Here is a 10,976-nt window from a genome sequence, read left to right on the forward strand (position 1 = left end):
TTAGGTTCAGCTCATGCTCTTTTTGAAAAAAAGTAATCTTATTTTTTTGTAACATGGGATTGCTTTTCCTTTTTTTTCTAATTCCTGTATTAGGTTTGGACATCAGGGATTTGAGTCCTTTGCAGATTCAGCTACATAGTTTTCTACCTTTTGGTTTGTTCTAGAGAGAATTATAAACAATAGAAATCATCTCCTTAAAAAAGTCTGGAAAGATTCATTTGTGAACCTTTTGAGTACAGAACCTTTTACAGGATAATTGTTTGAGTGTTTTATGTCTTTTTATTGTTGTTGTTGTTTTCCTGTTTAATCAACTTTGGTAATATATTTTTTTCTTCCAAATTGTCTTTTAATTCAGTACTTTCAAGTTTTTTACTATGTTATTTATCATGTCTGTTACTTTGAATTATTTAAAATTTCCAGATGTATTTTTAGAGAGTTTTCCAAGAATTGGTATCTCTTTTGTATTGATTAGCACAACCAGGGATTTATCGCTTATTTTTTTCCCAAAGAGAAAGCTTTAGATTTATTTTTTCTCTTCTTCTCTGATGAGAGAGAAAATAAAACTCTTACAGGTATCATCTTCTAACATCAAGATTACATGGAAACTGGGCTTCCCTGGTGGCGCAGTGGTTAAGAACCTGCTTGCCGACGCAGGGGACACGGGTTCTAGCCCTGGTCTGGGAAGATCCCACATGCCATGGAGCAACTAAGCCCATGCACCACAACTACTGAGCCTGCGCTCTAGAGCCTGCAAGCCACAACTACTGAGCCCACGTGCCATAACTACTGAAGGCCATGCGCCTAGAGCCTGTGCTCTGCAACAAGAGAAGCCACCGCAATGAGAAGCCCACGCGCTGCAACCAAGAGTAGCCCCCACTCGCCGCAACTAGAGAAAGCCTGCATGCAGCAACAAAGACCCAATGCAGCCAAAAATAAATAAATAAATAAATAAAATTTATTTTTTAAAAAAAGAACCAATGCTCAAAAAAAAAAAGAGATTACATGGAAACTACTTTAAAATAAATGGGGAAGGGGATCATTCCAATCCTAATTATAAAATGAGAACTAAAAATGGATGGAGTTATATTGCTTAGGAGATGGATGAAACTGCTGTAATAGAGACACTAAAACAATAGTGCCTTAAAAAAATCATAGACAATTATTTCTCATAAGCCCATCTAAGAAACTTAGAAGACTAGGCTTCTTCTAAATGACTACTCTACCATCTCTAGGGCATTTTCCTCCTCTCCATGATTCAAGATCGCCATCAACCACATTTGTATCTCAAACAGCAGTAAGAAGGGAAAAGTGTGTAAAATGTCCTTTCTTTTAAGGGCACAATCCAGAAGAGGCATGAGTCACTTCTGCTCACATCCCACTGGACAGGTCTTAGTCATATGACCACTGCTATCTACAGGGAAGACCAGGAAAAAAACGTCTTTATGCTGGGAGGGCAATATTCCCAGCCAAAAATCAGGGATTCTGTTACTACAGAAGCAAAGAATAGATATAGGGAGGTAACTAGCAGTCTCTGCCGTAGGAGATAAGAGAGGATTAGCAATGTCATGGAGAACGCCACCCAAACAAATGAAGCAGGTTGTGACATGAACAATGAACCTCTCCCCACCTCATTGAGTTGGACTATAGACAGCAATGAATTTTATCCATTTACCCCATTTCACTACAGGACAAAATTTAATCTTGGGGGTGGAAATGATAAGCAGTAGTAGCTTACCTGGATATGCTGGATAGAGCTGGAGACAAGGGAATCTAACTGCTCTGATGATAGGTTTTTATGTTTTCAATTTCTTTGAAGAACATAATAAATGTACGGTGTAACAAATCAAACCATACAAATATATAGAGAAAGCTAATTCCTCAGCCCCTACGTTCCAAAGTAACAAATATAAATAGGCTAGTATCTATTCTTCCATATAATTCCCCTGCCTCCATGTAATCATATATAAAATCATACAAGGACCATTCACATTTAATATGATTATTAATATGGCTGGGTTTAAATCTCTCATCTTGCTATTTGTTTTCTGTTCATCCCATTTGTTCTTTCTTCTTTTCATCTTTTCCTGCCTTCTTGTGGATTAATTGAATATATATATATATTTTTAAATAACTTTATTTATTTATTTATTTATTTATTTATTTATTTATTTATTTATGGCTGTGTTGGGTCTCTGTTGCTGCACGTGGGCTTTCTCTAGCTGCGGCCAGTGGGGGCTACTCTTCCTTGCGGTGCGTGGGCTTCTCATTGCAGTGGCTTCTCTAGTTGAGGAGCACGGGCTCTAGGCATGCAGGCTTCAGTAGTTGTGGCACGCAGGCTCTAGAGCACAGGCTCAGTAGTTGTGGCACACGGGCTTAATTGCTCCGTGGCATGTGGGATCCTTCTGGACCAGGGATTGATCCTGTGTCCCCTGCATCGGCAGGCAGATTCTTAATCATTGTGCCACCAGGGAAGTCCCTAATTGAATATTTTTTATAATTCTTGTCCTAGCCTATCTGGGCTGCTGTAATAGAATACCATAGATCAGGTGGCTGACAGTTCTGGAGGCTGGGAAATCCAAGATCAAGGTCCCAGCATATTCAGTGTCTGGTGAGAGCCTGCTTCCTGGTTCCTAGATGCAGGTCTTTTCACTGTGTCCTCACATGGTGGAAGGGGCAAGGGAGTTCTGTGGGGTCTCTTTTATAAGGCACTAATCCCACTCATGAGGACTCTACCCTCATGAGCTAGTCACCTCCCAAAGCCCCCACCTCCTAATACCATCACTTTGGGGGTTAGGTTTCAACACTTGAATTTTCGGGAAACAAACATGCAGTCTATAGCAATTCCATTTTATCTCTTTTGTCTGCTTATTAGCTACAACTCTTTGTTTTCTTATTTTAGTGGTTCTTTTAGATTCATAGTATCCATTTTAATTTATCATAATCTATCTTCAAATGATATTATATGACATCATTATTATTATAGCCCTCTCTGGCACTCTGTCCTGAGAACTCCAACTACTTTGGTCTCCCTGGACTCTCAGGTTCAGTCCTTCAACTCAGGGAGTCCACTGGACTTCACCTGGGTTACCCTCTTTATGCCCAAGCCTGAAAACTCTCCCAAGGCTGTAAGCTGGGGCAAGCATACAGTTCCTTCATTAATATCCCAGCTCTCATGAATCACTGTTCATTTCCTGATGTCCAATGTCTCACAAATAATTGTTTCATACATTTTGTCTAGTTTTGTTTTTTTCAAGTGAAAGAGTAAATCTGGTCCTTGTTACTCTATGTTCACTGGAAAGAAAAGTTCATCTTCATTTTTGAAAGATATTTTCACTGTATAGAATTCTACATCAACAGGATTTTATTTTGTTTTGTTTTTTTCTTTCAGCACTTAAAAAGAAGCATTTCATTTTCTTTTGACTTGCAGAATTTCTTCTTCTTCAACATAGAAGTTGACTTCATTATTTTAGTGTGTTTATTTTTATGCTTCCATATTAGGAATTTTAGAAAAAGAACATCAAACTAAACCCAAAGAAATTAATAGAAAGAAAAAGGATACAAAGAAAATGATAAGTTTGGAGGATAAACTGATAAAATAGAAAATAAATAGGACTTCCCCAGTGGCACAGTGGTTAAGAATCTGCCTGCCAATGCAGGGGACAGGGGTTCGAGCCCGGTCTGGGAAGATACCACATGCTGCGGAGCAACTAAGCCCGTGTGCCACAACTACTGAGCCTGTGCTCTAGAGCCCGCGAGCCACAACTACTGAACCTGTGTGCCACAACTACTGAAGCCTGTGTGCCACAACTACTGAAGCCCGTGCGCCTAGAGCCCACGCTCTGCAACAAGTGAAGCCACTGCAATGAGAAGCCTGTGCACCGCAATGAAGAGTAGCCCCTGCTCGCCGCAACTAGAGAAAGCCCGTGCGCAGCAGTGAAGCCCCAACACAGCCAAAAGTAAATAAATAATATGTTTAAAAAAAAAGAAAAAGAAAATAAACAAAAGTAGAGAAGGTCAAAAATCCAAAAGGCCTAGTTAAGAATGACAAAATTATATTACTTTTTGAAGATATAGTAGAATATCTTCATGATTTTAGAATGAGGAAGAGAATTTCCTAAGAAAAACAGAAAAACCATTAGCTATAATGATTGGTAAGATTGTATCAAACGTAAGGACACGGTAAGAGGATGAATGAACTAGCCATAGAGTCGGAGAAGATATCAATAATATGTATAACTTCGAAGAACATCTGCAGAATTAAGAATGCCTACAAATCAATAAGAAAGAAGCAGATGATGCAAGAGAAAAAAGAAGAGGTCAAAAAAACTTGAGAAGGCACTTTCAGGAAGAGAAAACCCAGATGGACAACTAAGGACACAAAAAGGTGCTCGACTTCAGTAATGATCAAGGAAATGCAAATTATAAACACCAGACTGGCACTGGCAATTCCAAGGATGAGCAGGGCTGTAAAATCACTGGAACACTAATTACCAGAGGAAATTAACACAACTGCATGGGGCAACATTTTGGTATTCTCTAGTGAAGTTGGACATGCATATACCCCGTGCCCCAGCAATTCCACCTTCAGATATATACCACTGAGCAGGATTTTACAACCTCAGCACTATTGACTTTTGGGGCCAGATAATTCTTTGTTGGGGGCTGGGGGCTGTCCTGTGCATTGCAGAATGCTTATTAGCAGGATCCAGATGCCCGTAGCGCCCTCCACAATTTTACTACCAAAAATTTCTCCAGACGTTGCCAAATATCCTCAGGGGAGGGAAAAGAAGCAAAATTGCCCCCAGTTAAGAACCTCTGGTTTAATCCAATCCAGTAGCTTATGTAAATTGGGCAAGGAATTACAGCCTCATCAGACTAGAGATTTAGATAATAGGCACCTTGAATCCTGAACACATGGCTTGCAAGGTAGCATTTGCTTTCCTTTACCCATAGCCGAAAACTGGGCCATCTTCCACGGGAACTGATGGGGTTCCTTCAGCATCTCCATTTGGAGAGCTGAACTTGGAATCCCTAAAGCAACTATTAAACAGGGTTTCTCCAAACTAGCGGTTACCAGTGGGAAGAGAGAAGCGGGGAAGGGCAAGATAGGGGTAGGGAGTTCAGAGATATAAATTATTCAGTAAAAAATAAGCCACAAGTATATAATGTACAACATGAGGAAGACAGCAAATATTTAATAATAATGATAAATGAAGTGTAACCTTTAAAATTTTTGAATCACTATATTGTACACCTGTAACTTGTATAATATTATACATCAACTATACTTCTATCAAAAACTGTAATGATTATAATACAAAACAAGCAAATAAACCAACAGGCTTTCTCACTCATTTCTTTGAGAAATATTGCCCAGGAGAGCAGCTCCAAATCTCACATTCGGTCTCAAATCTCTTTCCAAACATGGAAACTCACCCAGATAATAAGGTAGCCCCATACTTTCTTGAGACAATAACAATTTAACGATTAACCAACGACAGCACATTTAAAATAACACAATGCCAACACTATTAAGCCCCAGATTTCAGTTATATGAACCCCTGTTATCATTAAGCTTCAACTGAGAAATCAATGTCCCATAATGAAATCTCCTCTTAGAAAAATTTAAAAAACTAAATCTCTTATCCTTAACTTGAAAAAACTCTGCATAACCCCACTCCTGTGGGTCTCAGACGCCTAGATAAAAATCTGCCTTCCTTCTTTTAAAACCTGCACTGTCTTCCATTAAATGTTTCCTTCAACATCTCCTCCAGGGGAGGTGGATTAATCCTCCCCCAAGGCTACTGTGTTCCCACTTTTCCAAAAGCCCAACAAGTCAACTGTTTATCTGAAAAACACATGGCAGCTGTAAGGAGCGTAGAAGTCACCACTCTATCCACACAACAGGTAAAAAGCTGAACAAACTGAAAAATCAACAATCTTCCTAGATTCATCTGAAAAGTGAGGTCACAGGGCAAACAGCTGCCCCCCAAAATTGGAAGGAGAGGTGAATACAGAGAATCACAACTTACCAGAGCAGAAACCTCCATATGGACCAATCCAGGGTAAGAAAACCTGAACTGTAACTGATGAATCGCTGGAGGCTCCGTGTGGATGAGCCTGAGAGTCAAAAACTCCAGGGACACCCCATCATGGGGGGGGGGGGGCGTTCCCCACGCTTTTGTGAGTTTACCTCCAGGAGCCTGACCAGGTTCTCACAGTGCATACAGGAGAAAAATCGCCTCATACTTCCTGCAGGGAAAGAGGAGAGGTAACCATTTTTAAATACACCAGACCATTCTGGTTTCCTTAACAAGGTCTGCTCTCAGGAGAAACTAGTTAACCACAGCCTAAGCTGCTTGGGTCTTATCAGAACCTAACTGACCCAAGGGAGGGAAATACCCAACTCCAGCCCCTCCAACTGTATTAACCCACTGAAGGAGGTGAGGCGGGAGGGGCTAAAAACCACTTGTGAGGCTCACTGTCCAGAGGCACAGACTCATCAAAAGACTGAATCCTGGGCTTCCCTGGTGGCGCAGTGGTTGAGAGTCTGCCTGCTAATGCAGGGGATGCAGGTTCGAGCCCTGGTCTGGGAGGATCCCACGTGCCGCGGAGCGGCTGGGCCCGTGAGCCACAACTGCTGAGCCTGCGCGTCTGGAACCTGTGCTCCGCAACAAGAGAGGCCGCGACAGTGAGAGGCCCACGCACCGCGATGAAGAGTGGCCCCCACTTGCCGCAACTGGAGGAAGCCCTCGCACAGAGACGAGGACCCAACACAGCCAAAAAAATGGATAAATAAGTAAATAATAATTAAAGGTGCTAATAATTAAAAAAAAAAAAAAGACTGAATCCTAATCACTGTACTATAAGCACTTCTCCTCCCTCCACAGTTACCATGACATTACTAAAGGCCAATTTACAGCAGGTTTTTGTTTGTTTGTTTATTTTTTCACTTGGTTGGGGTTTTTTTCAGCTGTGCTGTAGGGCTTGTGGGATCTTAGCTCCCCAGGATCAAACCCAGGCCCTTCGAAGTGAAAGTGCAGAGTCCTAACAGCTGGACCACCAGGGAATTCCCTACAGCAGGTTTTTTAACCCAGTACATCATATCTACCTTTCAACAAAAAATTACAAGGCATACTAAAAGGCAAAAAAAAAACCCAAAAACAAAAAAAACCCAAACCAAAAACTAACCACACAAACAAACAAAAAAGACAACAGTCTACTTTAAGAAGACTGAGCAGGCATCAGAAGGAGAGTCAGATATGGCAGGAATGTTGGAATTATCAGACAAGGAATTTTTTTTTAATATGGGGTGGTTAGTTGTGTTTTTTTTAATTAATTTATTTTATTTATTATTTATTTTTGGCTGCGTTGGGTCTTCATTGCTGCGGGCAGGCTTTCTCTAGTTGCGGCGAGCGGGGGCTACTCTTCGTTGTGGTGCGCGGGCCTCTCACTGCGGTGGCTTCGCTTGTTGCCAAGCATGGGCCTAGGACTGCGGGCCTCAGTAGTTGTGGCTCACGGGCTCCAGAGTACAGGCTCAGTAGTTGTGGCACACGGGCTTATTTGCTCCATCGCATGTGGGATCCTCCCAGACCAGGGTTCAAACCCGTGTCCCCTGCATTGGTGGGCGGATTCTTAACCACTGTGCCACCAGGGAAGTCCTGGCAAGGAATTTTTTTAAACTACGATTGGACATATATATACTACCAAACGTAAAATAGATAGCTAGTGGGAAGCAGCTACATAGCACAGGGAGATCAGCTCGGTGCTTTGTGACCACCTAGAGGGGTGGGATAGGGAGGGTGGGAGGGAGGGAGATGCAAAAGGGAAGAGATATGGGGATATATGTATATGTATAGCTGATTCACTTTGTTACAAAGCAGAAACTAACATACCATTGTAAAGCAATTATACTCCAATAAAGATGTTAAACAAATAAAAAATAATATATAGACTAGATACAAAATATATATATATATATATATTCTAAAGGTTTTAATGGGAAAAGTAGTCAACATGTAAGAACAAAGAATAATGTAAGCAGAGGGCTGGAAATTCTAAGAAAGAATCAAAAAAGGAATACTAGAGATCAAAACACTGTAACAGAAATAAAGAACGCCTTTGATGGACTCATTAATAGACTGGACATGGCTGAGGAAAGAATCTCTGAGCTTCAGGATATCTCAACAGAAACCTTAAAAACTAAGAAGCAAAGAGAAAAAAAAGAATGAAAAAGCAGAATAGAATAGCCAAGAACTGAGACAATTTCAAAAGGCATAACATATGAATAATGGAAATACCAGAAGGAGAAGAAAGAGAGAAAGAAGAATAAATATTTGAAGGAATAATGACTGAGAATTTCCCCAAATTTATGTCAGACTCCAAACCATAGATCCAGGAAGCTGAGAGAACATCGATCCGGATAAATGACAAAAAACAAAGAAAATCCTGCACCTAGGCATATTATATTCAAACATCAGAAAATCAAAGATAAAAGAACAAAATCCTGAAAGAAACCAGAGGAAAAAATCAGCTTACCTATAGAGAGACAAAGCCAAGAATTATATCTGACTTCTCAGAAACCATGCAAGCAAGAGTAAAGTATTTGAAGTGTCAAGAGAAAAAAACCCACCAACTTCGAATCATGTACCCTGAAAAATTATGTTTCAAAGGTGAAGGAGAAATAAAGACTTTCTCAGACAAAAATTGAGGGAATTTGTTGTGATTAGACCTGCCCTGCAACCATATGCCATTAGAAAATTGCAAATTGGGACTTCCCTGGTGGTGCAGTGGTTAAGAATCTGCCTGCCAACACAGGGGACACAGGTGCGATCCCTGGTCCGGGAAGAACCCACATGCTGCGGAGCAACTAAGCCCACGTGCCACAACTACTGAGCCTGTGCTCTAGAGCCCACAAGCCACAGCTACTGAACCCATGTGCCACAACTACTGAAGCCTGCACGCCTAGAGCCCGTGCTCCACAACAAGAGAAGCCACTGCAATGAGAAGCACGTGCACTGCAATGGAAAGTAGACCCTGCTCGCAGCAACTAGAAAAAGCCCGCATGCAGCAATGAAAACCCAACGCAGCCAAAAAAAAAAAAAAAATTGCAAATTAAAACAACAATGACACACCACTACACATCTCAGGATGGTAAAAATCTTGACCACTGACAACCCCAAATGCTGGCAAAGATGTGGAGCAGCAAGAACTCTCATTTATTGCTGGTGGGAATGTAAAGTGGTACAGGCACTTTGGAAGACAGTCTGGCAGTTTCTTATAAAACTAAACATATTCTTACCATGTGATCCAGCAGTCACACTCCTTGGTATTTACCCAATGGAGTTGAAAACTTACATCTGCACAAAAATGTGCACACAGATGTTTATAGCAGCTTTATTCATAACTGCCAAAACCTGGAAGCAACCAAGATGTCCTTCAGTAGGTGAATGGATAAATAAACTGTGGTCGATCCAGACAATGGAATACTACTCAGCACTAAAAAGAAATGAGCTATTAAGCCATGAAAAGACATGGAGGAAACTTAAATGCATATTACTAAGTGAAAGAAGCCAATCTGAAAAGGCTACGGTATGATGTGATTGCAACTATATGACATTCTGGAAGAGGCAGAGACGGTAAAAAGATCAGTGGTTTCCAGGGGTTAGGGAAGAGAGAGGGATGATTAGACTGAACACAAAAGAATGTTAGGGCAGTGAAGTCATTCCATATGATGCTACAATGGTGGATACATGTCCTTACAGATACATAAAACCCAGCAGGATATACGATTGTCCATTAGTACAAAAGTTTCCCGCAGCCCGTTTTCACTCAATCTTCACCCCCCTTCGCACCACAAGTCTGACATCTTCTGGAGCACTCAAGCTTTCTGGGTCCCTACTTGCCAGTGGCTCTGAGGAAGGCATTTAATCATCATACCACCAGGCACCTGGGAAATGGCAATCACTGTCTCCTACCCTGGAACTAGCTTTCTGAAGGCAGTAGTAACCATGCCATCCATGTTGCTGGTTGTCACCAAGAGGCCAGCCAAGTCAACCAGCGAATGGAATTTTCCACTTCCTCTAAAACCTTCCACAGAGCTGATTTTCACTTCTCGCTCGTGGCACCCAAGGTCGCAAGCTCATTTTATCCCATGGCTAATATCTGTGACAAAGCACGCCCTGATAAAGAGGGTGAAGATGCCCATAATTACCTTAGCAACGGAACATGCTGTGCATTTGAGTCATATAATCCCATCCCCATAGCAACACAGAATCACAGAATCATGATCCTTTGGAGCCCGGTGGCAATAGCGCTCACTAATCTAACCCCTTAGATTAAAACAGAAATGAAAACAAAAGCTTAAAAAAATGTCATTTACTGCTCAGATAGCCTTCATATCCTTGTACCCATCATTTGTTTATATCGTTTATAATGGAGTGTTGATACAAGTAGGATAAGCCTGGGAGTGTCCATTGTGGCTGCTGATTCTGAAGCTGATTTCAAATCTGAAGCTTTGTTCTACACGATTAGGAACAAAGGGGGGTTGTTTGATTGATGGAAGCAGAGTTGGCCAGAGACGAGTGTAGACATGTTGATACAAGCACCCTTCATTCATTTATCACTTATGTGTCTCCATAAGTGAGATTGTATCATCCGTCTACTCCTGAGGTTGGCACACAAGGAATGAACTTCTCTTTTATCACCTGGAGCTGCAGATTCTAACAGGAAAGTATTTTCTCTTCAGTCAAAACGCCTTCAGCTCCTGGCCTCACAGCAGCTCTCCTGGTCAGAGGGTAATTTAATATGACATGCAAAGATGGGAGTGACACCTCTTTCTGGTATATGCTCTACTTTTTTAAAAAAATTTATTTATTTACTTATTTATTATTTTTGGCTGCATTGGGTTTTGTCACTGCGCGCGGGCTTTTCTCTAGTTGCAGCAAGCAGGGGCTACTCTTTGTTGTGGTGCGCGG

This window comes from Balaenoptera borealis (genome assembly GCF_965194805.1).
Source record: "Balaenoptera borealis genome assembly, chromosome: 16".
NCBI classification, from domain to species: Eukaryota; Metazoa; Chordata; class Mammalia; order Artiodactyla; family Balaenopteridae; genus Balaenoptera; species Balaenoptera borealis.